Source organism: Nelumbo lutea, chromosome 6 (assembly GCF_056320005.1).
Source record: "Nelumbo lutea isolate HS-2025 chromosome 6, American lotus-T2T, whole genome shotgun sequence".
Classification (NCBI taxonomy): Eukaryota; Viridiplantae; Streptophyta; class Magnoliopsida; order Proteales; family Nelumbonaceae; genus Nelumbo; species Nelumbo lutea.
This window is the reverse complement of record NC_142689.1, coordinates 31,490,624-31,508,821: the sequence shown is the minus strand read 5'-3', so window position 1 is coordinate 31,508,821 and position 18,198 is coordinate 31,490,624.

The window sequence follows — 18,198 nt, the reverse complement described above, 5'->3', positions numbered from 1 at the left end:
AGAAAAGATTTCCTACGACCGTGGTGGTAAGACAATCTTGAGACCCCTTATTAATAAAATGTAAATACGCAAGTATTTGAAAGGAGAAAACAAAATATCACATCAACTCGTGTTTGATTTAAAATATTGGTAGGTTTACATTTCATTGCCATGGCATGCGGCTATAAAGTGAAAATAGATTGTTTTATGAAAACAAAAACACAAAAAATATGTTCTTGGTTGTGTATTTGTTTTTTGTTTTCAAACTGAAACTAAAAATATGTTCTTGAATCTGGTTTCAAATTAAAACATGTTTTCATTTGATTATTCAACTTCATATTCCATAAATTATATAATTTCTATATTAAAAAATTCGTTTTTGTTTTAAAACCCAACATTTTGTTGGTTTAAAAAACATGTACTGTTTTTTCAAACACAAAACCAATTTATTTTTCTTTTTGAAAAAAAAATCAAGAACATGCTTTTGTTTTTATGCTGATGAGGCAGATCCAAAAACAAATGAAATAAAAAAAATCATATTATAAAACACCCCCTAAATTATTATATAGATTACATATGCGTGGCAGGAATAGAATTAAGGCTGTGTTTGGTTTAAAGGAAAAAGTAGAGGAAGGAAACGAAAGATAGGGTACATGATTTGTGAAAGTTTCCCTACCTTTCCCTTTCTTTCCCTACTTTTTTCCTTTAAACCAAACATAGCCTAAAAGGATAGTGTAGGTTATTAAAATGGACCAGTTCATTATAAAATTAATCCTGTTGCTAATCATAAAAGGGCACCCTCAGTCTCAAATTTCATAAATTTCATGTATTAAGGTTTTGTACTCCTTTCAAACTGAGCCTTATATCTTCAATGACCACTTTCAAGTTGATGGTTATGCAATGAACGAGCTTCAGACATATTAGAGTTGCAGATAATTCTAGGGGAGTGATAAACAGCCCAAATGTCTCTTTGGGTTTTAAGCCAGCTTCCAACCGTCGACAATTTCATGAGTAAAATCATAAAACTAAAACCAAAACCAGAAACCGTTTTATGAAGAAAAGCTTTGGTTGGAGGATGAAGAAAAGAAAAATAGAATGAGAAAGACCAAAGGGTCAATCTTTTAAATAGTGAGTAATTTTGTCCATGAGTTTCGATTTTTTTTTTTTTTTTTGGATTTTTAGCTTGCACTCTATCTCAGAATTCAGATTTGAATTGCAGACCTACAACAATTCAAATTTATGAACAGCTCCACCTTTAACACCCATACTCGCCCGTGAATTGACATCAATTCCGAGCTGGCACCTACCCCCAACTGTACGGTGGAGGTAGGAGAAACTTGATCAATTATTTGCTATAAAGCCCAATCAATTATCTATTTAACTATTTTTATAAATAAAATGTTCTTTTCTAAGGCAATATAGCATTTACATTTCTTTTTAATCCCTTATATCATCATACTTTTTCCCAAACTCGTGGATCACATAGGTCCCACTAGTGTTAATTAAATGGAACCCATTTCCGGAATGAGATTTCTTTGAAGGGCGATCTGCTCCCATGCATGGGCCTTGGAATTTCTCCATATAAAAGCCTCATTTTGTTCTTTATTAAGGAAAGCTATGGGTTGATTAGTATATATGAAAGAGGAAGGATCTAAAGGTGGTAACTCTACAATAGTGGAAGTTTCCAATGGAGGTTCTCTTTCAAGTTTGGAAATAGCTGAAATAGAAAATAAATTAATTAAGAAACTTTGTATATAGGCAATTGTCTATTCTCATCTTTTATTTCCTTTATTATTAATTTTATTCTTTTTGTATATATTGTACCCAAGTATCTCTAGTCGATAAGTGCAGAAATACAATTTCTTTTGCATTGTTTTCTTCTCTTCTTGATCTTTAACTTAGTATCTGAGCCAAGACTTGAAGATTGATCATGGCTGCAAATAGTGTTGATTCTTTTGAAGCAATGAGCTCCAATTTGTCTATTGTCGAGAACATGTCTACTACGGTAGTCAAGAACTCAATTCCCAACACATCTCTTTATCTCACAATCAAGTTGAATGGAGAGAACTTTCTACTATTGAGAGCCCAACTCTTATGAGTTCTTAAAGCATACAAGTTGATGGGTCTGATTGATGGATCGACCAAGGCACCACCAGAGGATATCCCAGAACCAAACGATAGTAGTAAGAAAATTCTTAACCTAGATTACTCTTCTTGCGTACAATTGGACAAACTCATTTTTCGCTATCTTGTTGCATCTCTAGCTGAGGGCGTGTTAGCCCAAGTTGTTGAACTTTCTACTGGAGCTGAAGTCTGGAGTTCCCTAAAGAGATTGTTCTCTTCTCACTCATGATCTAGGGTACTACAACTTAGGCATCAACTTCAGAATCTTAAGGAAGGAAATTTGTCCATAAGTGAGTATATTCAAAAAGAAAAGACTATTGCAGATAATCTATCTGTTGTTTCTGAACCAATAGCAAAAGAGGTTCTTGTTCTATATGTTTCATCTGGACAAGGAAGTGAATATGAATCTCTTACTGCTACTATTACTAACAAAACTGATGCAGACCAATTAGGTATCAATGATATTACCAGCTTACTTCTTAGTCATTAATCATGGTTTACTCAACATAATATCTCCAGTGAAGCTCCCAATGCTAATATTGCTGCAAATAATAATAATAATAATAATAATAACAACAACAACAACAATAATAATAATAATAATAATAATAATAATAATAATAATAGTAGTAGTAGTAATAGTAGTAGTAGTAGTAGTAGTAGTAGTAGTAGCAATCAAAATCCTCAATTTCAGCACTACAGAGGGAGCTATGGCCGCGATAGTGGCAAGGAGCATGGCAATCAGTCTAAACGAGGTCAAGGACGATGCAGAGGCAACCCAATTGTATGTTAGCTATGTAATAAAGTAGGACATGAAGCCTTGAAGTTTTAAAAATAGTATGATCTTTCATACCAAGGAGAAAGCAACAATAATTCTCCAGACCCTGCTATTGCATTCCATAGTGGTATGTCCTCCTCCTACAATGGTTCAACTGCTAATTTCAATCCTACTTGGTATCCTAATAGTGGAGCAACTCACCACATTACTCCAGATGCTGACAATTTATAGAACAAGTCTGAATTTTTTGGTACAAATCAAGTAAATTTTGGTAATGGAGAAGTTTGGCAATTAAGAGTATTGGTTCTTCTTCTATAACTTATGATCAAAACCAGTTTAAACTAAAAAATGCTTATCATGTTCCTACTTTGACAAAGGATTTGATTTTTGTTAGCAAATTTACAAGAGATAATGATTTGGTGTTTGAATTTCACTCAGATTTTTTTTTGTTGTATAGGGAGAACTTTAATCAAAGGACCTAGTAGAGATGGACTCTATCAGTTTCTGGGGACTAATAGTGACAGAAGGAATTCAGCTAAAGTTTTTGCTAGAGAAAGAACTTCTCTTCAGAATTGGCATCACCGGCTTGGACATGCTTCTAAAGAATTTGTTAAATTAGTGATTTTTAAATTTGGTTTGCCTTATTCTAGAATTGTCAATGATAGTTTTGTTTGTAAGGCTTGTCAATTAGGCAAAGCCCATCATTTAATTTTGTTTGTTTCTTTTAGTATTGTTTCACAACCTTTTGAATTGATTTACTCTGATGTGTGGGGACCTGCTCGGTTTTGTCTACAAAAGGCTATCGTTATTATGTCTTGTTTATGGATGTGTGTTCAAAATTTTCTTGGATTTATCCTTTTGAAAGAAAATTATATGTTTTTTATACTTTTCTTAAATTTAAGATACATGTTGAAAATTTATTCTCTACTAAAATAAAAATGTTTCAAAGTGATTGGAGAGGTGAATATCGTAGATTATCTCATTTTTTGGATAGTGAAGGAATTTTGCATTAAGTAAGTTGCCCTCGTACTCATGAGCAGAATGGTAGTGTTGAACGAAAACATCAGTATATTATTGGGTCCACTCTCTCTATATTGGCGTCATCCTCTCTCCCCAAATCCTTCTAGGCTGAAGTAGCAAAAACTACAATTTTTCTCATTAGCTGGTTGCCTATACCAGCCCTTGATAATCTCTCTCCATATGTAAAGTTATTTGGGCGTACACCTGATTGTCTCATGTTACGGAGTTTAAGTTGTCCTTGTTATCCCCTTATTCATCCATATAACAAGCATAAAATGGATTATAAGTCTACTCATTGCATTTTCATTGGTTACTGATGATGGACAAAACTGGCACACCAATCACCTAACACCACATATCACCTCGGGAACCTCAAAATCTATTGGAACGACAGGTTAAGACCCATCTGCAATCAAGGAGGGTTCGCATTTTATCAAGAAATCATGGGAGGTCATCGAAAAGGGTCCGAGTGGACCGACCAAGGCCTCAATTTCGCATTAAACACCTCGGGATACCTAAACAGCCCAGGCACCAGATCGGCTCTCCTCATAAAATCGACCTACCACATCAACACAAGGAATGCATTTTGAAGCATTTAATGCCTCTGAGATCCTCAGAGGCATGTCACATGCTCAGCGGTAATAGCAAGAGTCTCCCCGCCTCTTAGGGAAATGGCAAGTGGCCCATCCGATGAACGCTCCCAAGGATCCCTAAGAATCTGGCTGTCAAGGTCCATTACATCCGAGAATCTCAAAGGCGCCTGGATCACTCCTCACCTCTATAAAAGGGGGAGACTTACTTTGCTCCCTCTGCCCATAGTTCTCTTTCAGCTCATCTAGCTCGACACTAACTTTGACCATCAGAGCTCCCATGCCTAGTCTCACAACCCGAGCACTCTAACATTCCCTCCCATGCATGCCTCAAGACAGAGCTTGCACCACCACTTACCCTCCTACCAAGACCCAAGCAAATCGAGCGATATTAGTTAAATTTCTTCTCATAAAGGGTGCAAGTGTTATAATCCAGTCACTTTACAAGAAATTATTGACAAACATGTTTTCGATGAGAAACAATTTCTTGGGATTTTCCAAGATAGTCCATCCTCTGGACATCTAGATCCAGCACCAGTTGCTTTGCTACTTATAACTATAGCTACTGATGAACATGAGACTTCTCTTTCTCCTTCTGCTACTACTAATTCATCTCCAAATCAGCATGGTACTTTTCTAGATTTTTCTTCTCTTATTGATGATTCTATTGATGGTTCTTTTCCTGACAGTGACAATCAGATAAAACCACCACCTCAGAGAGCGTAGTTGCCTCAGAATATTCTTGACACCACACATGTTGTTCCTCCTCAAGCGGCATGAACACATACTATGACAACTTGTTCCATGATATCCTCTTCCTAAAGGACTTCTAGAAGATAGCGGTGCTTGTGATATGGAACCATCTCCCTATTCTCAAGTGTCGAAACCTGCTCACTAGGACTCTGCTATGGCCTTTGAGTTTCATGCTCTTCTCCAAAACAGTACGTGGCAACTTGTTCCCTATGATACCCCCATGTATGTTGTTGGCTCTAAGTGGGTTTATAAAATCAAGAGAAGACCTGATGGTTCTATAGAAAGGTATAAAGTCAAATTAGTTGCTCAAGGGTTTCTCAGGTTCCTGGAATCAATTTTACTAATACCTTTAGTCCAATTGTTAAAGCAACTACTATCCGCATCGTCCTTTTTGAATGGTTTTATTCATTTATTCAGATATATATATATATATATATATATATATATATATGTGTGTGTGTGTGTGTGTGTGTGTGTGTGATATATATATAGATAGATAGATAGATAGATATGTGTGTGTGTGTCCTTCAGCAGGCTCCTCATGTTTGGTTCTCTCGACTCAGTAGAAAATTACATGATCTTGGTTTCAAAGGCTCTCAATGTGATCCATCACTTTTTATCTATCACAAAGCTAATATTTCTCTCTATATGTTGATGATATTATTGTTATTGGTTCTTCTACTTCTCATGTTAGCTTATTATGGATTTGTCTTGTAGTTTCTCTCTTAAGGATCTTGTCTCTCTTCACTACTTTCTTGGTGTAGAGGCACATTGAGACAATAATGGGTTGTTTCTCTCTCATCAGCGCTATATTCTTGATCTTTTACAAAAGACTAATCTTGTCACTTCCAAGCCATTATCCACACCTATGGCACTTATATCCAAATTGTCAAAATTTCAAGGTGATCATTTGCCTAATACTACTCAATATCACAGTATTGTCAGTGCCTTGCAATATGTTCTCCAATATCCAACTTATGAGAATTGGATGGTTGTGAAACGTATTTTGCGTTATCTCAAGGGTTCAATCAACTTCAAACTCTTGTTTTCTACTAATCCTCCTAGGTCCTTAATGGCATACTCGGATGCTAACCGGGCCAGTTGTCCTGACGATCGGCATTCTACTAGTGGTTATGGTATCTCCTTGGTTCTACTTTGATTTCCTAGAGTGCTAAAAAACAACCCACCATTGCCCGTTCCAGCACTGAAGCTGAGTTTTGTTCTTTAGCTAATACTACAACTGAATTGTTATGGCTTTAATCTCTGTTACGTGACTTGGGTGTCCATCAGTCCTCTCTGCATGTCCTATATTATGACAATATTGGAGCTATGTATCTTGTTGTCATCCAATACTTCATGCTCGTACCAAGCACATTGAAGTCGAATTTTCATTATTGTGAGATCATCACATTCTTCGCAAAAATCTCATGGGTCGATATATCTCTACTAACGGTCAACTTGTTGATGTGTTTACAAAACCTCTTTCCTCCATCCGATGTGATTTCCTATGGTCCAAGCTTCATGTGCTTCTAACCCAATTTCGCTTGAGGGGGCATATTAAGGAAAGATATGGGTTGACTAGTATGAAAGAAGAAGGATCTAAAGGTGGTAACTCTACAAGAGTGGAAGTTTACAATGGAAGTTCTCTTCCAAGTTTGGAAATAGCTGAAATAGGAAATAAATTAATTAAGAAACTTTGTACATAGGCAATTGCCTATTCTTTTCTTTTCTTCCCTTTTTTATTTTATTATTTTTCTATATATTGTACCCAAGTATCTCTAGTCAACAAGTGTAGAAATACAATTTCTTTTGCATTGTTTTCTTCTCTTCTTGATCTTTAATTGTCTTTTACCAACAGTTCCTTATGAATTACACTGAGATGGGGTATCCTACCAACAAAACAAGTTCCAACACTCTACCAACTTGATCTAACACCATACATCTCACTATGAAACTGAGTTTGGCTTCGGTCGGTGCAATGCTCATTTTTGAACAGCCTCTATAGTCTTGCATTGGCAATATCTCCGTACTTGTGTATTTTATTTTATGGGGAGATATTTCCAATGCAAGATATTTCCAGTGCGAGCACAAGCTTGTACTGATCAAAGCTGGATTCTATGAAACTATGACTCACCATAAAAGTAGGACCCACCATGTATAAGATAATACTATGTCAAATGATGTTGATAGGGTGTTGGAACTTGTTTTATTGACAGGTGATCTTGACTCTCATACACTCAACTGTCTACTCACCACTGAAATTTGGGATTGGGTGCCCTCCTACCAGTAGCAACGGGATCTTTTTAATTAACCTACCAGCTGCCCTTTGGCTCTCTTACCATCCATTGTTCAATTCAACAAAGTAGTGACACTGACAGAGGTGATCAGGTGTTAATCAAGAAACATACAAAGTTGACAACTAATAAAGTTGTCTTTGCTCAAGGAGTGATTATCATTAGTGAAATTGATAGATCCAACGGCCAAGGAACCTTAAACGTGGCGGAATATTAACATGTCTCCTTGTTTCCCCTCTCTATCCTCTATCAATTGTACGATTTTTTGTATTTAAAAAATACATGCTACGTGGCCAAATTAAGCCTAAGGAACCTTAATTCATTCAAGTAATATGATTATGATGGATGACCAAAATCAATTATATACTTTACCAATGTCAAAATTAAGATGTCATGTCACTCATTAATATGAAGTGGAAAATTTTAAGTGGTCTCCCAATAATTCAACCATCAGTTTCGACTACATTGTCTAGAAATAAACCATTAACCCATGCATTCATCATCCGACTACCAAACACGAATGCTTTCTTTCTTGTAATAAATTTCAAATCTATTCAAGAGGCCATTTTTCAGCAGAGGTGATATGGCTGTCACTTTGCATTGAACTTATTTTGGTGTTGTACGTGGAGCTAATTCGACCATGAATTATTTCAACAATATATGAAAAGTAAGTTGATAGTTTTTCTTGTTCCAATTGTACGTTGCATAAGTTTCCTGTATATACATTTGATGTAAAGACGTGAAAGAACACATTCTGTAACATCCAAAGAAAATAAATAATACTTTTGCTTAGTCGAAATACTAATTGTGTGTTATGTCCCATCTTTTTTTTCTTTTTTTTTTCATTTTGAGCTTGCTACAGATGTATGCACCCTTACCTTTACACTCTTGATTTCTTAAATCCTAATCCCTAACCTTAAGACCTTATTCATTTATCGAGAAGCTAGTTACTCAGTTAAATGCATTTATTTGGGAAAGTGTTTCGCAGTGATGCATTAATCCATGTTCTTTTTTTATTAAATTTATCTAGGTAAATTAGGCCTCTCAACTTTCTCATGTTCTTTTGCCTCACCCACTTTTCCGGGTAAGTGGTTAATTTTTGGGCAAATTTCTTAAAGTACTCTTGTGGTTTAGCTAATTGACTAACTATACCCCTGCTGTTTACATATTGTTTTAAATTATCTTAAAGTTTTCTGACAATTGACTAATCCTTCTTAGTCATTAATGTGCGACAACGGATATATGAAAAAGACCATTTTACCCTGAAGTTTTCTTAAAGCACTCTTATGGTTTAGCTAATTGACTAACTCTACCCCTATTGTTTACATATTGTCTTAAATTACCCTAAAGTTTTCTAACAATTGACTAATCCTTCTTAGTCATTAATGTGCACCAACGGAGATATGAAAAAGACTATTTTACCCTCCACTGTAGATCTCTCCCTCTCCCTCTCCTTCTCTTTTCTAGAACAATAGATCGGGCAACAGTAAGACTCCTGTAGTTTCGGCCGAAATTGTAGCTCTCTTAGATCTCTCCTTCTCCCTCTCGTTCTCTTCTCCGAAACCTCCATAACTGCCATAACTGCAAAGGTCAAATGATATAGGGGAATCACAGTTACGGCCTTTCTCCCTCTTCCCTCTCCCTCTCATTCTCTTCTCTGGAACCGCCAGAACTACAGAGGTCGGATGCTATAGGGGAATCACAGTTATGGCCTTTCCCCCTCTTCCCTCACCCTCTCGTTCTCTTCTTTGGAACTACAGAGGTCTAACCTTTGTCAGAACTATAGATTTTCAAGATGAAAAACGATGGTGCAAAGATCACCGACGATACTGTAGTAACAATCGCCACTCAAATTTATTCCTCTCTTGGTTTCAGTCAAAACTCACACCTAGACGATTGTCTATATTGTCTGCCTCTCCACTGATTTGTAAGACTCCTCCAGTTCAACTTTCACTTTCTCCTTGAAGACATGGGCTTCTGTGGTTTCCTTCCGATCAATGCGAGAATTGGAAAATGTTTCCGTCTCGATTGAGAATTAAGGTGTGGTAAGAGAAAAGGTGAAAGGAAAATCCTAAAAAGGACCCCAAATGTTTAGAGAGAAGGGATCAAAAACGTTGCTTCGTCGGCCATTGAAGATGCTTGGGATGATTGACATCTTTGCTCTTCGGTTTTCATTTGAAATGGATAAAGAAGTAAGAGAGAACTAAAACGCTTGCTAGCTACATGCAGAAGCCTTTGAGATTAAGAATGCGGGAATAATGAGGAAGAAAGCCCCCACACGAAACTGAGATGGAAACTCGAAGATGGAGACGAAGAGGTTTTAGGGATGGTATTTTAGGAACTGAGGGGAAGGGATATTTTTAGGAATGGATGTAGAAAGGGTATTTTAGGAATTTTTGAAAAATATATTAGTTTTGTGATGTCACATGTAAAACAAAGTTAACGGATGCTAACAATAAGGGTAGAGCTAGTCAAATATCAAAAATAGTGGGGGTAGCATTAGACAATAGTCAAACTGTAAGGGTATACTTAGTCAATTAGCTAAACCATAAGGATAGTTTAAGAAATTTACCCTTAATTTTTCTATCTTTTTTCATTTTTACCCTTAGGCCCAAGTACATGTTTTTTGGACTATATTATTTTAATGGGCATTTTTAGCATATTGTATTTTAAACATTTACTCACCAATCGAGAAAGTTAACTTTCCCGAGTAAGTGATACCCAGGGAAAACATATTTATCATGGGGATCCCGCCTAAATCTTCAAAAAGAGCGTGGAAGAATCTTTCCCCCCTAATAGTATCCGCAACGAACAAGGCCTAAATCTTAAATGCTAAAATCTAAACTCTAGACCCCAATTCCCTAAGGGTTAATCTTAAATCTTCAATTCTAAAATCCTAAAATCCTAATTCTAAACCCTAACCTTAAATCTTGTAGGATAATACCTTAAAATATAAATTCTAAACCCTAAGCCCCTAAATCCTAATGCTAAATCTTAAACCCTAAACTCTAAACTCTCTAAACCCTTAAATCTTAAACAATTAACCCCTAAAACCTAAAATTAGTGTATAAAATGGCCATGGTAGGACACATGTCCTCTCTAATGTGTATGTGTGTATGTGTGTTGTGTGTCTATTTATTTGTATATATAAAATTTCATATTTTCTTATTTTTTGGGTATTGTCATTTAGCAACAGTTCCTTAGGTTGTGTTTGGTTGCTGTGCAAATTTATTTGCACTAGTACAAATGCATGGAAGTGCAAATGTAAAAAATGCAAATTCTTGTTTAATTTTGTTTTGGATTTTACTTTATTCTGCTTCATGTCTTAATTTATTTCATTTATACTGCAATCAAACAAAATAAGGTAAAATTTGAAACAGAAATAGGTCAGAATTTTCACTCAAATCATTTGCACTGCTATAGTTTTGTATCAGTGCAAATTTATTTGCATTGCAACCTAACACAGGCTTATGTCTTACACTTTACAGCCCAATGGCTAATTCATTCATCAATCTCGGTAAGAAGAATCAAGGGAAAATCTATGATGCAAAAAAGATATAATATCGAAAGAGTTTTGATCAATAAAATCCCACCCATGAATTTTGACAATAAACACTTAATTGGTTACCACGTTTATGATTCTAATTAACTAATCAAAAGGTTTTTCAAATAGATTATTAGGGACACACTTTGAATAGCTGTAGCAAGAAGGGACACACTTTATCTTTTATATATATATATAGACTTTCTCTCCATTTAGCAAATGGAATCTACTCGTGCGAGTAGATTCCAACGTGAGAGCACCCAATAATTATTGTAATAATAATTACTGTTATATAAATAATAGTAATTACTGTTATAATAATTACTGATTATTAAGTAATTTAATAAATATATAATTAGTGATTGTAATTAATAATTATTGTTATTATAAATATTGTTAATAACTAGATATTTACTTTAAAATTATAAATACTGCTAATTAATTACTAATATTACAGTAATTTAATAAATATATAATTAGTGATTATAATTAACAATTACTATTATTATAAATATTGTTAATAAATAGATATTTACTTTAAATTAAAATTATAAATATTGTTATTAATAAATACTGTTAATAAATTTAGTAATTATTGTTATAATTAGTGATTATTACAGTAATTTAATAAACATATAATTAGTGATTATAATTATTAATTACTGTTATTATAAATATTGTTAATAAATAGATATTTACTTTAATTTTACTTTAAATTAAAATTATAAATATTATTATTAATAAATAATGTTAATAAATTTATTAATTATTGTTATATTAAAAATAATTAAAAATTTTATTAAAAGTATTGTTATTGATTATTTAATAAAATATTATAATTACTATTATTGATAAATACTGTTAATTTAATTTAATTTTGGTAATTATTAATTTAATGAATATTGTTAATAAATACTATGCATAAATTTAACATTTACTGTTATGTTAAAAATAACTAAATAATATTATTAAAACTATCATTAGTGGTTATTTTATTAAATAGTATAATTACTTACTATTATTGATAAATGTTGTTAGTAACGTTCTAACAACCAACGGTTCGACCATCCAGTTCGAACGGATGGCCCATTTTGACAACAAAAGTTAGAAGCAAAAAATTATGAAACCATTCCGGCCACCGATTTTTGGGTTGACGGTTCGATCATCCGGTTCAAACAGACAGTCCGTTATGACAACAAAAATTATAGGCAAAAATTTGAGTTTGTGAGGTCCATTAAATAGTATCATATGTGTTATGTCATTCGAGCATGTGACTTATACAACCCGAAAATGAAACCGTTCTGGACACTGGTTTTTTTGGTCGACAATTCGAACAGACAGGCTGTTCTGACAACAAAAAATTACAGAACCATTCTAGCCACCGATTTTCGGGTCGACGGTTCGAACGAACGATCCATTCTGACAACAAAAATTATAGGCAAAAAATTATGTGTGAGGTTCATTAAGCGGTATCATACGTTTTATGTCATTCGAGCATGTGACTCATACGACCCGAAAATGGAACCGTTTTGGCCATCAGTTTTTGGGTTGATGGTTTGACCATCCAGTTCGAACGAACAGCCCATTCTGACAACAAAAATTAAAAAAAATGGTCAAAAACCATTGAATGGATTAACGAGTTAATAGTTCGACCACTCGGGTCAATGGGCCGTTGACTGATTCAACAATTTTTTGCCAGGGATCGGGATTGGGGTAAAACGGAACTGGTTTCTTGGATGGTACCCAATTAAAAAAAAACGGAAAACTCGTTCTAACAAAAAAATTACAGGCAAAAAGTTTAGTGTCTGAGGTCCATTAAGCAGTACCATACGTGTTATGTCATTCGAGCGTGTGACTCATACAACCTGAAGACAGAATCGTTCTGGCCACCGGTTTTTAGATCAACAGTTCGACTATTTAGTTCAAACGGATGGCTTGTTCTGACAACAAAAATTTTAAAAATAAAAAAAAAATGACCAAAAACCATTGAACGAGTTAACGGTTCGACCACATGCGTGAATGGGTCGTTGACCAATTCGACGATTTTTGCATAGGGACTGAGATTAGGATAAAACGGAACCGGTTGCTTGACTGGTTCCCAATGAAAAATAAATAAATAAACGGTCAAAAACCATTGAACATGTCAATGGTTCGACTGCTTGAATCAATAAATCGTTGACCAATTCAACGGTTTTTAGCCAAAACCAAGTCAACGGGTCGACAGTTCCATTCCTGCCCCTACAAAGTAGGGTCCCTCCGCTAGTTCTCCTTTAAAAATGGAAGGGATAAGTAAACTGCAAATCTGCACTCGACCTCAGAAATCTAAAATTGCAGCCCTTTACTAATAGCCCCTCTAAGGCATCAATATACGGGCAGGATTCAAGAAGACGCGGTTTGAATCCTTGGAGGATTTAAGAAGACGTGGTTTGAGCTTTGAAGATTGAAGAGGCGTTGGATGTTGGAAGTTTGAAGTGGTGGATAACCAAAGCAAGCAAGGAAAGGATCCCTCATCCCTGGTCTGATTCTACTTGAGAAATACTAAAAGTCGGAAACCTAAAAGAAAAACTACCAAGAGTCTGGGATTGGAGTCTCAGAAGACTTTGTCAAACGTGAAGTAGTCTTCCTACTACACACACTTACAGCACTCTTTGCCTTCTTCTTGACCCTGCGGTAAGTAACTAGTGTGTTTGTGTGCTAGTTAAATGGTTGACCCAGGCAACAACTTACGAAGTTAGTGACCCACCTAGGCACTGGTCTGGCCGGCCTGGCGCGACCTGCATGCGGCCTATGTGCGGCCTGGCACGACTTGCGTGCGGCCTGCGCGACCTGCGTGCGGCCTGTGTGACCTGCGCGCGACCTGCACGTGGCCTGCGTGCAGTCTGTGCGACCTGCGTGTGGCCTGGCGCAGCCTGCCGCGTGGCCTGCGCGACCTGGCCTAGACACCAACCCACCAACTGACACAAGCGCCGACCTGACAACCTGGCCCAGACACCGACCTACCGACTGACACAGGCGCCGACCTAACAACCTGGCCCAGACACCGACCTATCGACTGACACGGGCGCCAACCTGACAACCTGGCCCAGACACCGACCCACCAACTGACGCAGGTGCCACCCTGACAACCTGGCCCAGGTGCCAACCTGGCCGCCTGACACAAACGCTAGCCTGACGACCTCGAGGAGTTCACCACCGTACCCCGGTTCCGACGGGATGTGACGAGTCTTACCGTTTGGAGGCTTTTCACCCACCTAACCCGCGAGGACTCCGGTATATAAAGACCTCACCCCCCAAACGGGGGGAGGATGGAAAAAATGGAGGTAATCCCTGCTCTCTAGCTCTCTCGTTTCTCCAATATCATCTTCAAAGCTCTCTACAATCAGAGTGCTAACTTAAGCGTCGAAGAGCCCCCGCCGGGAAAATACCCCCATGTCCTCTGATTCTGTTCTCGCAGGTCCCTCAGCTCCCGCCGCCTACAAAGAGGAGGAAAAGATGGAGTTCTCGCAGGTCCCTCAGCTCCCACTGCCTACAAAGGAAAGAAGACCACCTCATGCAGAGGGCAGTCGGGTTGCGCTGCACCAGGGAGCTCCACCATTCTCTAAGTCATAGGTTGCCTAGTAGGGAGCTCGCCACCTGGTAGCTCTCCACTAGGGAGTTCGCCACCAGGTAGTTCGCCACCAGGGAGCTCACCACCAGGCAGTTCGCCACCAGGCAGTTTGCCACCAGGCAGTTTGCCACCAGGGAGCTCACCACCAGGCAGTTCGCCCCTAGGCAGTTCTCCACCAGGCAGTTCGCCATCAAGTAGCTCATCACCAAGGCACGTCACCACCGGGTCAAATAACGAGGTACTTAGCCAAAAAATTTATACAAAACAATAAATGGTACATGACCAGAAACGGTTACATCAATTGGCACTGTCTATGGGAACACGCTACCAAAAGCTCTGTTCTCATCCTACAAAAGCTAAGTTCTCATCTTACCAAAGCTAAGTCCTCACTTTTTAGAAATTGAAGCTATCACTTTATAGTTTAATTTTTTATGAACTCAAAGACTACGCAAGGAGCTAACAGTCTAAGCAGCTCTACCAATAGTACTTTCAATTCAGATAATACCTCATCAGTCCTCTCCGCAAGGTCCCCCCTACAAAGATGAGCTCTTCATGGCTTCTGCGGGAGTTGGCAGCCAACAGACTACATAGGCGCCCTTACCAGTCGAGCCTTCCAAAGCTCCCATGTGAGCTGGCGACCTAAAGTTAGTAGTGTTGCCCCCGAAGGTCGAGCTCCTAGTAGCTTCTTGTAGGAGTGGGTGACCGGCATTACGAAGCTGATGCAGCACAATCATAGCTCAACACCTCACAAGCAAAGCCTATGAGGCACATTACTGCTTAAGACCCGGTCACCTCTCCGGCACGGGCAAAGTCAAAAAAGAGTAGACTACGAGTCACTCCCAAAGCCTACGGGCCACATTACTGCTTAAGACCCGATCGCCTCTCCAGCACGGGCAAAAGTCAAAGAAGAGTAGACTACGAGTCACTCCCAAAGCCTACGGGCCACATTACTGCTTAAGACCTGGTCGCCTCTTCGGCACGGGCAAAAGTCAAAAAAGAGTAGACTACGAGTCACTCCCAAAGCCTACAGGCCACATTACTGCTTAAGACCCGGTCGCCTCTCCTGCACGGGCAAAAGTCAAAGAAGAGTAGACTACGAGTCACTCCCAAAGCCTATGGGCCACACTATTGCTAAATATCTAGTCGCTTTCTCAGCAGGAGCAAAATCAGCAAAATTGAACTATAAGTTGCCCCCAAAGCCTAAGGGCTACACTATTGAATTGGCAGAGACCTCCTCACCTTACTGGCAGCTCGCCACATACAGGCAGCTCCCAAAGCCTAAGGAATGGGAACAACACTTACTAGCTCGTCAACTTACGGGCCAAAAGAAGAAATCTACTCCCTTCGCTGAGTTACTCTCAGCTCGGGAGTGGGGGGCAAGTGATGAGGGCAGATTTGGCCCTCCAGTGAAAGTGCGACACGTGGCACCTCATGACAACTAGGCAAACACCCAGGCAACAACTTACGAAGTTGGTGTACCACCTGGGCACCAGTCTAGCCGGCATGGCGCGGCTTGGCACGACCTGCACGCGGCCTGCGCGCAGCCTGGCATGACCTAGCGCGACCTGCGCGTGGCCTGGCACAACCAGCGCGCGGCCTGCGCGACCTGTGTGTGGCCTGGCGCGCGGCCTGCGTGACCTAGCCTAGACACCAACCCGCCGATTGACACAGGCGCCGACCTAACAACCTGGCCCAGACACCGACCCGCCGACTGACACAGGCGCCGACCTGACAACCTAGCCCAGACACCGACCCACCGACTGACACGTGCGCCAACTTGACAACCTGGCCCAAACACCGATCCACCGACTAACACAGGCGCCGCCCTAACAACCTGGAACAGGCGCCGACCTAACAACCTGGCCGCCTGACACAAACGCCAGCCTGACGACCTCAAGGAGTTCACCACCATACCCCGGTTCCGACGGGATGTGACGAGTCTTACCGTTTGGAGGCTTTTCACCCACCTAACCTACGAGGACTCCGATATATAAAGACCTCACCCCCCAAAAATGGAGGTAATCCCTGCTCTCTAGCTCTCTCGTTTCTCCAATATCATCTTCAAGGCTCTCTACAATCAGAGTGCTAAATTAAGTGTCGGAGAGCCCCCGCCGGGAAAATACCCCCGGGTCCTCTGATTCAGTTCTTGCAGGTCCCTCAGCTCCCACCGCCTACAAAGAGGAGGAAAAGATGGAGTTCTCATAGGTCCCTCAGCTCCCACTGCCTACAAAGGAAAGAAGACCACCTCATGCAGAGGGCAGTCGGGTTGCGATGCACCAGGGAGCTCCACCATTCTCTAAGTCACACGCCGCCTAGTAGGGAGCTCACCACTAGGTAGCTCTCCACCAGGGAGTTCGCCATTGGGCAGTTCATCACCAAGTAGTTCATCACGAAGGCACGTCACCACCGCATTAAATAACGATATACTTAACCAAAAAATTTATACATCATAAAAAATAGTACGTGATGAAAAACAATTACATCAATAAGGTACACACTATAAATCGTCAATTGGCAGTCGTCCACTCGTCCCATATTTTCTGAGTCACCTTTAATGAACTTGATGAAATATGAGTACCCTTCTATGACTAGCAACAGGATTTTATGATTAACCTACCAGCTGCTGCCTTTGATTCGGCTCCCCATGCTTTTCAATAATTCAACGAATTAATTGTTTGTCTTTGCTTTTGCTCATCAGGAGTGATTATCAATTTATCATTTATGAAATTGATAGATCCAACAGTCAAGATAAGTTTTATACGTGGCAGAACACTGGGGTCTCAACAAGTCTCCAGGCTTTCCCCTTTCAATCCAACCTCTATCAATTGTACGTACCAAATAAGAAAACAAACTAGGTGGCCAAATTGAGCCCACTTGAAATGAATATGAACTTGGCAAGCTCTGCCATGGCTTTACGTATGTTGACCCAGTTAATTAATAATAACAACAAATGAATGATTTCATTTTCTTTGTTAGTTTTGATTAAAAAAATATATATCAGGGTGGGTGGTGTGAAATGAGTCAAACGATGGACAGTTTTTCTTTTTTGTTAAATTAAGAAACAGAACGCTAGACAAATATGGGGTAGCCCTTCCCTATGAAATATAGCTCAACAATCAGCCCAAATCACAACATGACTAAATTTACAAGAAAATCAGGAACACAATTCACTTCACTTCCATGTAACTATGATGAGAATATGTGACATTTAGACAACTCTTCTCTCAGATGACATGTGTAGCAATTTTCAATTATCATTGTACTGGTCATACTAGCATGGTTTTTGAACCATCGTTGAGTCAAACGATAGGACCATTTGGCCCAAAAATCCATTAACCCGAACATTTAAATTGTTAATATGTTCGACCCAGATAATGGTTTTGACTGATTTGTTTTTTAAATTGAAACGAGCAATTCATTTGAATTGAACAGTAAAACCATTGACCTAAAAACCGGTGGCTAAAATAGTTTTTGTTTCCAATTGAATTTTAAAACATTACTTTCAAGCT